Genomic DNA, 16410 nt, shown 5'->3' with positions numbered 1-16410 from the left:
GCGTCAGACTCTTGGTTTCGGCTCAAGGTCATGCTCTCAAGGTCATGAGATGGAGCCCCATGTCAGGCTCCACACTGGGCATTGAGTCTGCTTGGGATTCTCTCCCTCCCTCTCCTTCTGCCCCTCCTCTCTCTCTCTCACAAATAAATAAATTGTTAAAAAAGAAAAAGTGGTCTTTAAAAATTGACAAGGCGGGAAACAACAAATGTTGAAGAGGATGTGGAGAAAGGGGAACCCTCTTACACTGTTGGTGGGAATGCAAATTGGTACAGCCACTTTGGAAAACAGTATGGAGGTTCCTCAAGAAGTTAAAAACAGAGTTACCCTATGACCCAGCAATTGCACTACTGGGTATTTACCCCAAAGATACAGATGTAGTGAAAAGAAGGGGCACATGCACCCCAGTATTCATAGCGGCAATGTCCACAATGGCCAAACTGGGGAAGGAGCCAAGATGCCCTTCACCAGACGAATGGATAAAGAAGATGTGGTCCATATATACAATGGAATATTACTCAGCCATCAGAAAGGATGAACACCCACCATTTGCGTCAACATGGGCGGAACTGGAGGGGATTATGCTGAGTGAAATAAGTCAAGCAGAGAAAGACAATTATCATATGGCTTCACTTACATGTGGGGAACATAAGGAATAGCACGGAGGACATTAGGAGAAGGAAGGGAAAAATGAAGGGTGGGAAATCAGAGGGGGAGAAGAACCATGAGAGACTATGGACTCCAGAAACAAACTGAGGGTTTTAGAGGGGAGGGGGATGGGGGGGATGGGTTAGCCCAGTGATGGGTATTAAGGAGGGCACGTATTGCATGGAGCACTGGGTGTTATACGCAAACAATGAATCATGGAACACTACATCAAAAACTAAGGATGTACTGTATGGTGACTGACATAACATAATAAAAAAATAAATAAACAAACAAATAAACTTGGTTCATTCCCTAGATTACTACCAGAACCGTGTCCACTGTACTTTGTGAAATCAATTCACAAATGCCTAGAACACAGAGTAGATACTAACAAGCACACGTCCATCTACTGAACAAAAGTGTCATTTACCAAGGTGTAGACTATCCAGTACATTTCATAATAAGGATATCACAAGTCATCTTGAAAATTCATGGCTGCCCTTGGTCAGGATCCTCATTTGTAAGCTTAAAGACAGAACCTGTTTTAGCACAAGACAGTTTGTTCTTTCTGTCCACACAGAGTGATAAATGTCTGCTGCTGTCCTCTATTGCAGCACTGATCGTGTCAAAATGGAACTGGTGCGTGTTCATCTAAGACTCCAGGAACCCTCAGGCGGAAGGTTCTTTTACAGTGTAAACTTATCACCAACAGCAGACAACACAGAGCAGGACCTAGGCCACTAGTGACAGAGAGCACAGTTCTCATCAAGGACCTGGCTCAAGCAGAATGCCATCAGAATTTTTAGATATGTTTAACAAACGTCAAAGAAGTTACACTGCTACCTTCTATACAATTAACAGTTCAAAAGAATAAAAAGTGTGTGTGGGGGGGTGTTAAACTGTCACTGTCAAAATAACACTCACCGAGTTTAAATAACATCTTTAAAGTGGAGGCTTTAGAACCACTTAAACCAATCAAGGGCAATAATCTTATACACAATTGAAATATAGGCAAACCGAGGGATGGCAACATTAGAGAGATACTCAAAATAACTGCTAGTAAGCCAGTAATCATGGGAACTTAACAAGTTGTTCCTCATGGCCTCATGCTTTAACAACTCTTCCAAATAGTCTGGGGCTTTTTTTTTTTTTTTTTAATCTTCTTTTTTTTCCCCTAAAGATTTAAAAGCAATGCCAGGCGCCTTCTCTGGTCATTTTCCAGGATATTCTACTGGAATAGCTTTCCAGGAATGTAGATAGTGTACACATTAATACATGAGTTTTGAATTAGAACATTAAGATTGTAAAATGGATCAGTAACATAAATCTACATAAAATCTGTTGGGGCAGTTTTAGGAGGAACAGTAGGTGGGAAAGGAAAACTGAAAACCAAACAGACTGAAAAATGAGGAAATAGAGGATGGAAAAAGATCTTTAACTGGAGCCTTTTAAAAGGTTTTTGGGGGGGTTGGGGGAGTAATCTATGACTTTCTGGAAAGAACAGGTGTCAAATTACATCTGACTACCTCTACCGTTGGCAGAGTTTTAATGCATTTCTAAAAGTATTTTCAATTGGTTCTGAAAGGCAGGAGCCAGGAATCTTGGGTGATGTTGCTTGGTTCCATTACCAAGTCCTGGAGTGTGCCTGTGAAAATCTCAACTGCTTTGTGCCTCAAATCCTAACTCTAATGCACTCTTATAAAGTGCTTGGAGAAAGTCAGGATGAAGTGCAAACTGGAGGATAAGCTGCTCAGTACATTTCTGCCAAACAGATTAGTATCAGAACAGAACATCCAGTCACCTAAAACTCCGCATACCTGTCCAACTATTGTACTTTATGTTCCCAAAGGGTCAGGTCAAAACCAGTTAAAACTGAACACAACTGAAAACAGAACATTTCTGACCACTAACACCGGAAGGTATACAAGATAGATCTTTCTGCTGGTATGCAAGATCAGTACTTACTTCACAAAAGACTTTATGGTACAGTACCATACTTCAAAAACTATGAATACTACTGGCCTCCCTCACAACTTAAAAAAAAACCAAAATACCACCCTACAGACTCTCAAACTATACATTTTAAACCTTACAAAAAAAATAGATCGATCTGCTTATATATGCATAGGCTAAAATAGAAATTAGTAAAATTAGTACCGGTGGTTAATACCAGAGAGAGGGAAGGAAGCATAAGGGCGGGAAGGAGATTTGCTTTAAGAAGTAAGTTCACCCGTTTGAACCACCTGAACTCACTGCATACATACAGCATCTTTTGCTTTCATATATTATCTCTTTGAAATATAAACAATTTTAAGTGATATATCTGGGAATGACCTAATAATTTTCAATGGCTTTTTAACTCCTTGTTATTATCAACTGTCTGGAAAAAATTCCAAATCAGACCATGTGAAATACATAATATTAATTTAAAGAAGGAATTGGGGAGTGAGGAAGCAAAGAGAGATAAAATGGTGGCCGAAAGGAAATAAATAGTTTTATAAAACAGCATGGGAAAGAAAAAGAAAGGATGAAATGTCAGAATAAACTAAGTTAAAATGAGAGGAGGGGGTAAGAGGACAGAGTCAGAGCGCAGTATTCTCTTGGGTTTTCCATGGCCTTAGCAATGTAAAGCAAAAGTCCACCCCTTCAGGCCTGCAGGGTCACTTCCTTCGCTAGCCAAGTTAAATGTGTTAATAAAAGTTAACTAAACATTTCATACAAATTACCCAAACCGTATCAGAACCCTTGTGACTTTGGAACCACAAGGGCTCCAGGAGGCAGATGTTACAAAGCCGTAGCCTAGGGATGCTTGGCAAGCTCCCTGCCTCCCGGTCACCTCTCAGTGTGGAGATTAACAGCAAGAATGGTGCTTCCCGCAGCAGGACGCTGACCGTGCAGGATTCACATCACTGCAGTAGTCATTAGTGGGGAACGGATACACAGTTCTAAAAAATAAATCGTAATACTTCAAAATATGCATTAGTTTAGGATAAGCCTCAGTATCAAAGGAAGAGTTTTCATAGCATTAAAATAATGAAGAGGAGGGAAACACTCCTGGGTAGTTTACAATTATTTTCATCTGACACGGATCCATTTATGTACAACTAACCCATCTTATCTATTTATCGGAGAAGGGCAGAAAAACTACACTCTAGAAGCTACATGCCAATATTTTGCTACCAAATACTTGAAAACAGAACTTGAACATTTTGGCAACGGCTCTACAATGTCACCGTTAGGGTCCTTTCACCAGGTGACACTTCATTCCAGTCGCCTTTCTCCATTTAGCTGCCTACAAGACAATCTGAGACTAAGAATATCTTTATCATTTGTTTCATAAAAATGGAGAGACAACAGATATGTTTGGTTTTCTCTACTATCTCTTTTTTCACACTTTATCAAGTGGTTCCCATTAGGCCTATTTGCCCATTCATTTATTCATAAAATGTGTGCCCTCAAAAAATTTACCATCTCATTTAGTGTCATTCAACAAAGATGAACCCAAAACAAACAAACAAAAACAAAACAAAAACAAAGATGAACCAGACACTGAATCTATGCCAAATGCCGCACTAAACACTAAAGAAAGTGAGAATAAGTATACTCCACATCTGTCCCCAGGGCATCCATAATCTAGAAGGAAATACACAGTATGGGAAATAAGCCACACAGAAACAGTGAATTCAAACAGCAGAAGTGATGCACTTTTGGAAGTATGATCGAGGAGGCTGAAGGTAAATCCTGAGCCATTTTGAAAGATGATGAAGACTAGGTTAACAGGGTAGAGGAGAGCATTTCAGGCACAGGAAATAATAGAACGTGAGCAGGCAGAAGAGACAGGAGACGTGGTTATGATGTGATGTTGCTAAAATATAAAATACATGTGGGGAGAGCAGGTGGGGCAGGAGGCAGCTCATGACTGACCTTGCTCAGGTTCAACTTCCTCTTATAGAGATAAAAGAACACTTTTGATAGATTGCTGTGAATACAGCACAAGGATGGATGTCACCGATCTTTACCTAGAATATCGAGAAGTCAAAAATGATGAGAACTTTTTAATCCCTAAAGGACAGGAGTTTGTTCATCTTAAGGGAAGCACTTTTAGTACAGAGAGGGGGTAGAAACCATAGCATAAGGAATTCAGGAGATAAGTGAAGACTGAGTATAGACCAGCCTTTGAGAAGCTCAGATGAAAGAAGAGGGACAATTGATGAAGAAACATCAAGTGTTCAGAAGGAGAGTTTTATATCTCGTTCTTTTTTAAAAAAGGACAAAAGAGAAATTTATAGGCTGAATGTGGGGGTGTGGGTTGGGGGAAGAGGTTGATAAGACAAGTCTAAAGAGAAAAATCTCTTGAATAGCTTCAAAGAATCTCTTAGGATTACTAGCTTTCTCAATTTTTGCAAGTTTGTTTGTTAGTTGATTTTTTAAAGCCCATTTAACTTTTGCTTTGTGGACTCCTAATATCACCAGAGAGCCTTCTTTTTAGAGAAATTCCCACTACACCCAAACCCTGCCAGATTCTTAGACATTTTAGGTAGCTGGGACTCCAGTCTGTTTCATTTTCTAAATCTTTCTGATATTTCAGCTTAAGCGCACCCCCAATACAACATAATTACTCTGGGAAAGTATATAAGTGTGTTATATATTTTTTCCTTCAGGAAAGATTAAATAAATGAATGAATAAAGGTCTATTAATAAAGTTCTTTCTAAATAATTGTTTTAAAAAATACAAGTGATAGACATTTTGAATTTTTTAAAATTTCCAATTGAAAATTGGCAAAAAACCTGTAACCCCATATAGTTTTCGTGTAGGTGTAGTTTCCCTTTTTATTAAGTGAGCTAAGCATGTAATAAGTGTTACCAAAAGCTTTTCATATGTGAAGCATATCCTATCATATTTAGAGCCGCAGCCATACTAGGAAGCTTTGGACAACACATTTAGCAGGTTAAGCCTGAGGATGCACCTAATGGTGTGTATTTTTTCTGGGCCATTTTCCCATGCTATGTTGATACATATTTTTTTTAAGCAAAATTGAATTACTTTTAGGTCGTTGTGTAACCTGCATTTTTGCTAAATAGCTCATGAAAAACTTTCTATATCAGTAAATATATATCTACATAGTGATCATTTTTAAGGTTTGTAAAGTATTCCATTAACAAGCTTTTGCAGCTAACGTCATAAATGGCAGCTATCTCACCCATAAAAACACTTCAGGGACATTGTCCAAGGCAATATAATTAAGCTAGACAGTGTCATCCTGTATGGCTTCTAATTTCATTTATCATAAAGTATGTATACCTGCAATTTTAACTCATTTAACTTCCCCTGACCATTATCTAATACACCTAAGTGGATGTCTTCTTGGGATGAAAAATAAGGAAGATAAACTATAAAGCTTCAGAATTAGTCTGTAGAATTACGGTTCAGCAATTCATAAATTTACTCTGGGCATTCCAAGTGCCCAACTTGACTGTAGCTGATAAATCCATTATCAGAACACACCATGCCACCACGATTTCACGCCCTACTCTGAACCACCCTATTTCTCAGTCTCAGCTGCACACTGAACTACATCCAAGTGTAGTAATGTGGCACATCAACTCGTCTTGGTAGAAGATTTAAAAAAAACCCAAAAAACCAAAAAACAGAACCCAGCAAAACAAAACAAAACAAAAAAACCCAAACAAACCCAATACTGCCAAACGAAATGTGAATTCAGACTCCTGGCTGGTCCTTGGGATTATGCTTTTTTTAGTAGCACAGCACTTGGTTTCACCTTAAAAGCATGACAGACATTAAAATATCTAACCCAAATCCTTTACTTCATTATATTAGTGGCACCAAAGATGTGCGTAAAACTGTGACTCTGTTATCAGCGAGTAGGACTTCAGAGCTGTCTGTATTGCCGACTAAAGAACTACACTGTACAGGCGGCACATCTGATGTCGGACGAAGTGTCCGTTTTTTCATCTACAACAGCACGTTAGCAAACGTGACTTCCTGTCATGCCCAGAGTCTACTAGAAGTAAATACAGCACTGGAAATTTCTGATCTAAATGCTCTAGCTCACAAATTTTATGATTTTGATGAAAAAGTATTTGAGAAGAAAAAAATTAAGAAAACACTGCTATTTAAAAAATAAAATACAAATGCATACATAAAAAAGAAAATATGCTATTTAGACTTAAGTACCTCTTTATTTGAAAATGTTTCTAAGCACTTCTTTCTTGATTTGCACAGCTTCTTACTGTCCAGAAATGTTGGCTTCAGCAAGTTGTCTATATGCTATGAAATTGAGCATTCTGAAAAAAAAAAAAAAAAAAAGCACTTTCCATACACTCTCAGCAATCACAAGAACAATGAAAAACGTTTAACATTCACTATATCCTTTACTTCAATGGCTTCCAAGGAGAGTTCCACTCTTACTTCCCCTCTCGACTGCAACAAATTTGCATCCAACCTTTCTATGTGGCCAGATTCCATTTGGGAAAATCTCAAGGCTTTAATGTTACACTCACTCAAAATTCAGCAGGTAGATACATTCACTCTTGAGCTGAAGTTTCCCAAAAGCCAAGTGTCCCCACACCAAGATTCACAATCTTTTAAAGCCTAGTAATTTCCATAACCACCTTCCGAAATAGACAAACTAACACTTATCTCTGTTTACAGGACACTGAACTGAGGTGACTTGCTTGGGTTTCCATGGCCCAAACAGCATGCTAAGTCATACTTTTTATACCCCTGGTCTGTTGAGTCATGCATGCTATCTTTACTAAAAACAGGAATATTTCAGGTCAACAGTATATGGCATCATGCACAAATCACAGAAATACAACTTATTAAAATAACTGAAAACAATTACAGCCAAACACCTCTTGGAGCCACATCAGTGTACCCGAACCACAAAACTAAGCAGCAGGACTGACTGGTCTAGTCACCAAAGGCACAAAAATTATTATCAACTTCCTGTTCTCACCAAAAAGCAATGGATATTAGTCCCTTGAACAGAGTAGTTTTCATTAGAAGAAAATCATATATGCATGCTATCTTTCAGCTGTGAATACACAAGTTTAAGGTCATTACTCAGCTGTTTACAGAAGAGATTACTCCCATTATCTCTCCTCTTGAACACCTACAGAACCTATCAAGTTAAAACAAGGCCTCACTAGGAACAAACTACTAGTTCATCACTCTGCATGCAACCTTCTACAGTTGTTTACAAACCATTCTGGCTCATAACCAGGGATTACCAGAATGTTAAACATCAGCCACACAGAGAAGTTGCAAAGTTTACAAATTATTAAAAAAAAAAAAAATTCACTAGCCCCTTCCATGTTTAATGTTACGGAGGTATTGCCCCAGGGGTAACACCTGCCATTCTAAAGCCAAACTGCCTGGAGGTTAAGTCAGGATTGACTCCACTACTCTGTGTGGTGGTGGGCAAATTACTTGGGTTCTCTGAGTCTCATTCATAAAAAGGGGTAAGAGATAGCCCCTAGCTCCTAATGGGTAAAAAGTATTTAGCATAGTGCCTGGCACCTAGAAAGCACTTAATAAATATCCATTTACTACGGCTTCTACTGCTGCCCTTATCATTACTACCATCACTACCCAGGGAGCACGGTAGCATTAATATACACCTGGGGGGACTGACTTATAATTTTTGTTAAGTAGATTTGATCTAATATTTTTTGGTCCCAGGACTATGCCAATTAGTGCCAACTAATGATTCAGGCACTAAAAATGTCTGACACTAATAATTTCATTCCTCCTTAACTGGAAGGTCTTTCCCTCTCTTCTCCACCTGTCTACATTTTATGTATTCTTCAACACCTTGCTCAGAGTATACTTCACAGATGAAGCCTTTTCAGATACCTCCTGCCATAATGATCCATTTCCTTTGAGCTGAGCTCATGGAATCTATTGCCTAAAATATTCAGTGGACGATTAATCAATCACGTGTTGGCATGGCATCATTTTTGTCCCACATGCCATTGTTATTTAAATTGTGTACAGTGATGTGATTTCACGTGTTTATATCTCATGGCCTTAGACTGTACAGCTCCTGAAGGTAATGACCATACCATAATGCTTCTATGTATCTATCAGGGGCTGGAATTTTGCATATAATTGGCATTCCATAAATGTGCTAATCAATGAGTTTTCTAATCACTTCTGAGCGTGTATATCCAATGTACTTTACAAAATAAAGAAAAAGCAGGTTTATTAATAAACTCTGAGATCTGAGTACTTGTGAACAAAAATGCTTCATAGCTACAACTGAAATGCATAATTATGTGTACCTCTCCATGGAGATTCCAAAAATAAGAGATGAAATGATAGAGCAGTGAATTGGGAGCAGTCAGAAATACTTGCTACCTAGCACAAGTTAAATTCTCCTGCAAAAACTATAGCCACAACAAGTTTAATACTGATTATTTTAGTATCCATATACTTTACATTTCATACGCAAAAGCTAATAATTTATGCCATACTTCAGAACAATAGGCACTGTTTAGTGACTAAAGATGAATATATGTGTCTGTCTGGAAACAATGTAAAATGGTATAGCTTCTGTGGAAAACAGTATGGCAGTTCCTCAAAAAATGAAACCTGTAATTACCGTATGATCCAGCAATCCTACTTGTGGATATATAAAAAGAGAACTGAAAGCTTGGACTTGGGAAGATTTGTACACCAATGTTCACAGCAGCATTACTTACGACAGCCAAAAGATGGAAATGATCCCACTATCCATGGATGGATGACTGTAAGGAAAATGTGGTCTATCTATACGATGGAATATTATTCAGCTTTGAAAAGGAAGGAAATTGTGACACGTGAGTGACCTCTGAAGACAAGGTTAAGTAAAAGAAACCAGATACAAAAGGACAAATACCATATGGTTTTGCTATATGAGGTATCCGGAGTAACCAAATTCGCAGAGCCAGAAAACAGAATGATGGTTGCCAGGGGCTGGGGAAGAGTGGGGAATGAGGAGTTCCTGATGCAGGGGGACAGAGTTTCAGTTATGGAACATGACGAAGTTCTGGAGATGGATGACACCATGAATGTCCTTCATGCCACTGAACCATACACTTAAAAATGGATAAAAGAGTACATTTTATATTTTACCACAATAAAAATATTTCAAAAAAATTAAGGAATAAAATATATGCTGTGTATATAAAAAAAGATGAACATAGGTCAAGCCCCAAATTTCTGGTTCTTACTCTCTCAGCACACTTTTCAAATTAACACCAACAATTCACTTAAGAGTCTTGAACGGTGAGTAACGGATAAACTAGGCAAGTCTCCATAAATGCATTTTGTGAGAGGTTTGATTCATGAAGTATACAATCTTCATTTTTCTTGGACTCCTTAACTGATGTTCGCAAAGAGAAACATCACTAACGGATGAGGAATTAAAAGAGTTGACATTTTGAAAACCTCCAAAGGGCACCTGCCTTCACAAAACTTATGACTTAAGTTACTAAGAGTGCCTATGAGAAAATATGATCCTCACACAAGAGTCACAATAATAAGGGTTTAATAATTTATACTTGGTTTCAACATTTTAAGGGTTGCAATTCTTTCCTAAAATTCATTTACCTATGAACTAAATAACAATACTGAGATTATAAATAACATTCTCTAACAAGAAGTGTGTTTATTGAGATAATGGCATTTGGCAATCAGAACTTAATAGCTCAGAGATCCATTGCATTAAGTTATTCTCTCAAAATGTTATAAAGACATGTGTAAGCATGACAGAGGGGAAAAAGTGTCAAAGGTAATGGTTTCCTGAAAAACTGCTTCTCTTACAAGATTTCATAGTACAGTCGAGCATCATTATTATTACATTATTTACAAATCCGCCCACTCAATCAAATTTGTTTGTAACCCCAAAATTAGTACTTGCAGCATGTTCCCAGTCATCTGCAGATACTAGTTTTTTGAGGTGCCCAACGTGCACACTTCCTGCTGAGATAGAACAGGGCAGCTCTCTGCCATCCTGCATCAGCTCTCATCCTACAAACAAGTGCCCTTTTCGAGATTTAGTACCATGTTGTTCACATTTTTGTGTGGTTTTGGTTGGTGATTTCACTGTTGCAAACGGCTCCTCATGCTGCCTTCTGTTCTTACCCACGAGAAGCCTATGGTATGCCTTATGGAGAAAATCCAAGTTAGAGAAGATTTACTAGGGCATGAACTATCAGTGCTATCCACTCTGAATTCAGAGTTAATAATTCAACAATATATATTGAATAAAGCATCTTTAAACAGACACACACATAAAACAAGGTTATGTAGTGATCAGTTGACAAAAATGGTATGACCAGAAGCGGGCAGGAACCTAACCCTGTATCTCCCCTAGAAGCAACGGTTCCATATTAACTCATTCAGTGTTCGTGGCAACTTTACATAAGTCCCATAAATAACAAGAATCGAGAACCAACTGTACTTTGTTAAAGAAAACAACTGGGGTGGGGGTGGGGGTCAATGGAATAGAAAAGACAGCCCGCAAATAGGACCATGTGAATACGGCTGGAAATGACAGAGAGATCAGTAGGAAAAAGTTAAACTTCAGTAACTCGTCTAGGACAAGTGATTATCAATCTGGGAAAAGGAAAGTGAATCCTCACCAGAAAAACTCAACTCCCAATAAAATGCGAAAGTCATCCCTTTATCCCTAGTTACTTTTTCCTAATAGGAGAAGAGCTTTAAGATCTTGATTTAGGGAAATATTTCATAAACAAAACAAAAAGAATCCATTAAGGAAAAATCAACCAGAAAAATAAAAAACTTTTGATCATCAAAAGACAGTAGACATGAAAAACTACAACTCAGAAACTGGAAAAAGATGCTCTCAACACATGTAACTAATACGGGGAACTCCTAAAAATAATAAGAAAAAGACAATCCAATAGAAAAATAACAAAAGACATGAACAGCATTTAACAGAAGATAAAATTCAAACGGCTAATAAATATATGTAAAAGATGTTCAAGTGTAATAATATTCAGAAGAGAAAATGAATATCTCAGTGAAATACTATTTTATATAAATCAGAAAAACTTAAAAACTCTGATAATACCAAAGTGTCAGAGAAAATGTGGAAGAACAGAAGCTCTTTCACTGCTGGTGGGAGTACAAATACCTTGATAAAAACTGGTATGAATATGCTGGAAAACACTTTATCACTGTCTAGCGAAGCTGAAGAGGCACATACCCTGTAATACAGCAATTTTACTTCTCAGTGTAAACTCTATAGGAACTTGTACATGCGCACCAGGAAACAAGCCCAAGAATGTCACAACAATACTGTGTGAAATTTTGAAAATCCTGGCCCAAAAAAGGCCTTTATATCCAAGAACAGGTAATGGGATAAATTACATTATATTCATAAATAAAATGTTACACAGCAATGGAAATTAACAATTGATAGTTCTCTAGGGCTTTCTCATCAAAATGAATGACTTTTAAAATTAAGAAACTGAATACACAAATACATGGAAACATATTCCATGCTCATGGACTGGAAGAATTCATATTGTTAAAATGTCCACACTACCCAAAGCAATACAGATTCAATGGAATACTTATCAAAATTCCAATGGCATACTTCACAGAACCAGAACAAATTATTCTAAAATTTGTATGGAACTATAAAAAACCTGGAACAGCCAAAGCAATCGTGAGAAAGAAGAAAGCTGGAAATATCGTGCTACCTGATTTCAAACTAGACTACAAAGCTACAACAATCAAAACAGTATGGTATAGATAAAGGGGATTAAGAGTACTTATCTTGATGAGCACTGAGAAATGTATAGAATTATAGAATCATTGTACTGTACATTTGAAATTATTATGACACTGTACATTAATTATACTTTAAAATTTTTTTAAATATGGTATTGGTACAAAAACAGACGTACGGATCAATGGGACAGAACTGGGAGCCCAGAAATAAACCCACACATATATGGACAACTAATCTACAACAAAGTAGTGTACAATGGAGGGCAGTCTTCAATAAATGATGTTGGGAAAACTGAACAGCCACATGCAAAGGAATGAAACTATATCACTATCTTATACCATACACAAAATTAACTCAAAATGGATTAAAGCCTTGAATGTGAGACCTGAAACCATAAAATTCCTAGATGAAAGCATAGAAGGTAAGCTCCCTGACATCAGTCTTAGCAATGTCTTTGGATCTGACTCCAAAGGCAAGGGAAACAAAAACAAACAAATGGGACCACGTCAAACTAATGTGCTTATGCACGGTGAAGGAAACCATCATCAAAACAAAAAGGCAATCAAATGAGTAGGAAAAGATATTTGCAAACCATATATCTGATAAGGGGTTAATACCCCAAATATACAAAGAACTCATACAACTTAACAACAAAAAAATCCAAACAACCCAATTAAAAAATGGGCAGAGGATCAAAATAAATATTTCTCCAAAGACGACATACATATGGCCAGCAGGCACATGAATGCTCACCATCACTATTAGGGAAATGCAAATCAAAACCCATTTTGAGATACCATTTGACACCTGTTAAAATGGCTATTATCAAAAAGAAAAGACACAAGTGTTGGTAAGGATGTGGAGAAAAGGGAACCCTTGTATACTGTTGGTGGGATTGTAAACTGGAGCAGCCACTGTGGAAAACAGTGTGGAGATTCCTCAAAATATTAAGAATAGAACCACCATATGATCCAGCTATCCCACTTTGGGGTATTTATCCAAAGAATACAAAAACACTAATTCAAAAAGATACATGTACCCCTATGTTCACTACAGAATTATTTACAATAGCCAAGATATGTAAATAACCTAAGTTTACATCGATAGATAAATGCATAAAGATGATGTTGTATATTTATACAATGAAATAGTACTTAGCATAAAAAAGAATGACATCTTGCCAACTGCAACAACATGGATAGACCTTACGGGTATCATGCTAAGTGAAATAAGTCAGACAAGCACCATATGATTTCACTCAAAAGTGGAATTTAAAAAACAAAACAGGGGTGCCTGGGTGGCTCAGTCATTAAGCATCTGCCTTTGGCTCAGGGCGTGATCCCAGAGTCCTGGGATCGAGTCCCACATCAGGCTCATCCACTGGGAGCTTGCTTCTTCCTCTCCTGCTCCCCCTGCTTGTGTTCCCTCTCTCACTGGCTGTCTCTCTGTCAAGTAAATAAATAAAATCTTTAAAAAATAAAAATAAAAAAATAAAATAAAAAACAAATGAACAAACGAAATACAACAAAAATAAACTCAAAGATACAGAGGACAGAATGATGGTTATCAGAGGGGAAGGGTGGCTGTGGGGGGTGAAATAGGTGAAGGAAATCAACTGATTGGTGATGGATGGCAACTAGACTTATGGTAGTGACCACTGTGTAGTACATACAGATGAGAATTATAAGGCTATATACCTGAAACTAGTATTTTTTAAAAAACACCATTGAAATGATAAAATAATCACAAAAATATATATAGCACAATTCCACTTATACAAAATTCAAAAACAGAATATTAATCATCATATTGTTGAGGGTCACACACATATGTAATACAAACTATAAAGAAAAGTCAGAGAGTAACAAACACAAAATTCAGGGTTGTGGTATCCTTGGAGGGCGGGCACACAGGGGGCAAAAACAGAACTCTTAATTTCCTCAAACTTGCTCGTCTTCCACCAGTCCCCACCTATGCAACTATATTGGATTTCTCTCTTCCTCTAACACCCCCATGTAATTAATTAGCGAGGTTTATCAACAGTATCTCTCAAACACTCCAATTCTGCCCAATTCTGTCTCCATTACTTTACTCTGGTTTAAGCCTCCATCGACCTCTCACTGGGACTGCGGTAGCTTCCTTCCTGGTTAAATCAAATCATGTCCTTTAAGTTCTCCAAAGGCTTCCCTTCACACTAGAATGACACCCAATCTCTATCGTAGTCTTCAGGGCTCCCTCTAATCTGTTCTCTGCTCACCTCTCTGACCTCACCTCCTCCTACTCACTAGGTTTCAGCCAGCATGGCTTTCTACTTCTCAAAACTGCCAGGCTGATTCCCTCGTAAGGCATTCTCACAGGAATGTCTTTTACCTGGCTCTTAGTTTTGCTGGCTTCGTCTCAGCATCCAAGCCTGAAATTTAAACACAGATGTTACCTTCTCGATGAGGCTGCCTCTGACCAACCCATCAAAAATAGCTCCACTGCTACCATCAATCACTGATTACTCCAGCCTCTCTCGTTCTTTATGGCACTTTCCACTATACATTAATTTAGGGCTTCAGTCCCTTTCCATCAGAACCTAAGTCCCACAAAGGTAGGTATTTGTCAGTCCAGCTCAGTGTTCCATGGAGGAATAGCTGGCACAGGGCAACAAATATTTGCTGAATGAATTAAAGAGTGAATTTTACTTTGAGGTAATACCTTCTGGCAGTGAAATGAAAATCAAGCATACCAGTGACAAGCATGACAGACTCGAAAGAGAAATTCTGAAAATCACTGGGAAAGCATTAATCTCAAAATTTTAAATTATCCTTTTCTTAACAGTGCTAGTAATAGATCACATTCCTAAGGGCCATTAATGAATTATTAGTAAAAGTTTCACACAGCCACAGTCTAGAGATTTGGAAGTGTGTCATCTTGTTTAAATGTTTTTAGAAGAGCATTGTGATTAAGAGCATGGGGCTTTGGTTCAGCCTAAGTTCAATCACGGATCTGCACTGGAATTTGAACAAGTTACTTACCTCTTTACGTCTGCTTTCTAATTTGTAAAATGGAACTATTAATAGCTATTTCGTAGTCATTAGAGTCACTGTGAAGATTAAATGACGTTTTAAAGGCATCTAGTTGTATCCGGCATGCAGAAGTAGTCAACAAATCGTCATTATTATTATTATTATGAATGCTGAGAATAGGAAAGTCCAGACAAATGGCACAGCTCAAAAATTGTGTGTACCTACTGTAATGTAAAGCATCATGCTAGGTAAGTAATTCTCAAATCTTACTGTACAGAAGACCCACCCAGGCAAATCCCAAGATTCTGATTTACTCTCAAGGGTGGAATTTTCAGAAACCTGCAATTTTCACCATAAATTCAGTCAATTCTCATTCACTTGGTCCATGAGCTCTGATAAACCCTGTGCTAGGTGTCCTAAAGATTAGAGGTTATTTGAGCCTCCTGTCCTCTCTGAATTTACAATCTAAAAGGGGTAAAAACAGCAATATACACATAATACAAAGCAAGGTAGGAAAAGTAGTGTGGACAGCACAGACAAGACAGACTTCAAGGAAGAAGAGTCATCTGTAATAAAATGATGAGTAGGAATTCATGAAGAACACATTCCCCAGACTTTCAGGAATAATGTTACAAAAGAAAGTACAATGAGCAGACAGCTTGACAGGAACAGAGGATCTGCAGTTAGGATGGAAAAACAAAGTCAGAAAAAAAATGGAGGCTCTGGAATACCGTCAATGTCAACGTAAACAGTATGGGCTTTGTTCAGTGCTGGCACTAGGAAGTTAATGGTTTTGGAGGAGAGAAATGATAAATTAGGGTGTTGTTCTTTCCAAGAGTACTCTGACGAAGCTATGCAAGATCTAGCAGAACAAGAATAACAGACAATGGGAATAGTGAGGCTGTTAGCACTCTAATCTCAAAGAAATGAAAGTCAGGGAGAGGGTAAAGGAAAAGATTAAAAAGGAAGGAATGGCAACTCTTCAT

General features: G+C 37.8%; 1 protein-coding gene across 3 annotated transcripts in view; it reads right to left on the bottom strand.

Moving 5' to 3' along the window:
* The window catches only part of TBCEL (tubulin folding cofactor E like), a 74098-nt gene that overhangs the window by 54088 nt on the left and 3600 nt on the right, over positions 1-16410 (bottom strand). For 2 of the 3 annotated variants that reach the window (XM_057316591.1, XM_026505544.4), the window contains exon 2: positions 6842-6951. The exons of the other annotated variant lie outside the window; for it this stretch is intronic. The gene's annotated coding sequence lies outside the window, so the exon portion shown is untranslated. The remainder of the gene's footprint in view (positions 1-6841; positions 6952-16410) is intronic. 3 annotated transcript variants of the gene reach the window in all.

The sequence above is a fragment of the Ursus arctos genome, unplaced genomic scaffold (genome assembly GCF_023065955.2).
Source record: "Ursus arctos isolate Adak ecotype North America unplaced genomic scaffold, UrsArc2.0 scaffold_22, whole genome shotgun sequence".
In the NCBI taxonomy this organism is placed as follows: domain Eukaryota; kingdom Metazoa; phylum Chordata; class Mammalia; order Carnivora; family Ursidae; genus Ursus; species Ursus arctos.
Note: the sequence above shows the minus strand (reverse complement) of the source record. Positions and strands in the feature narration are given on the sequence as shown.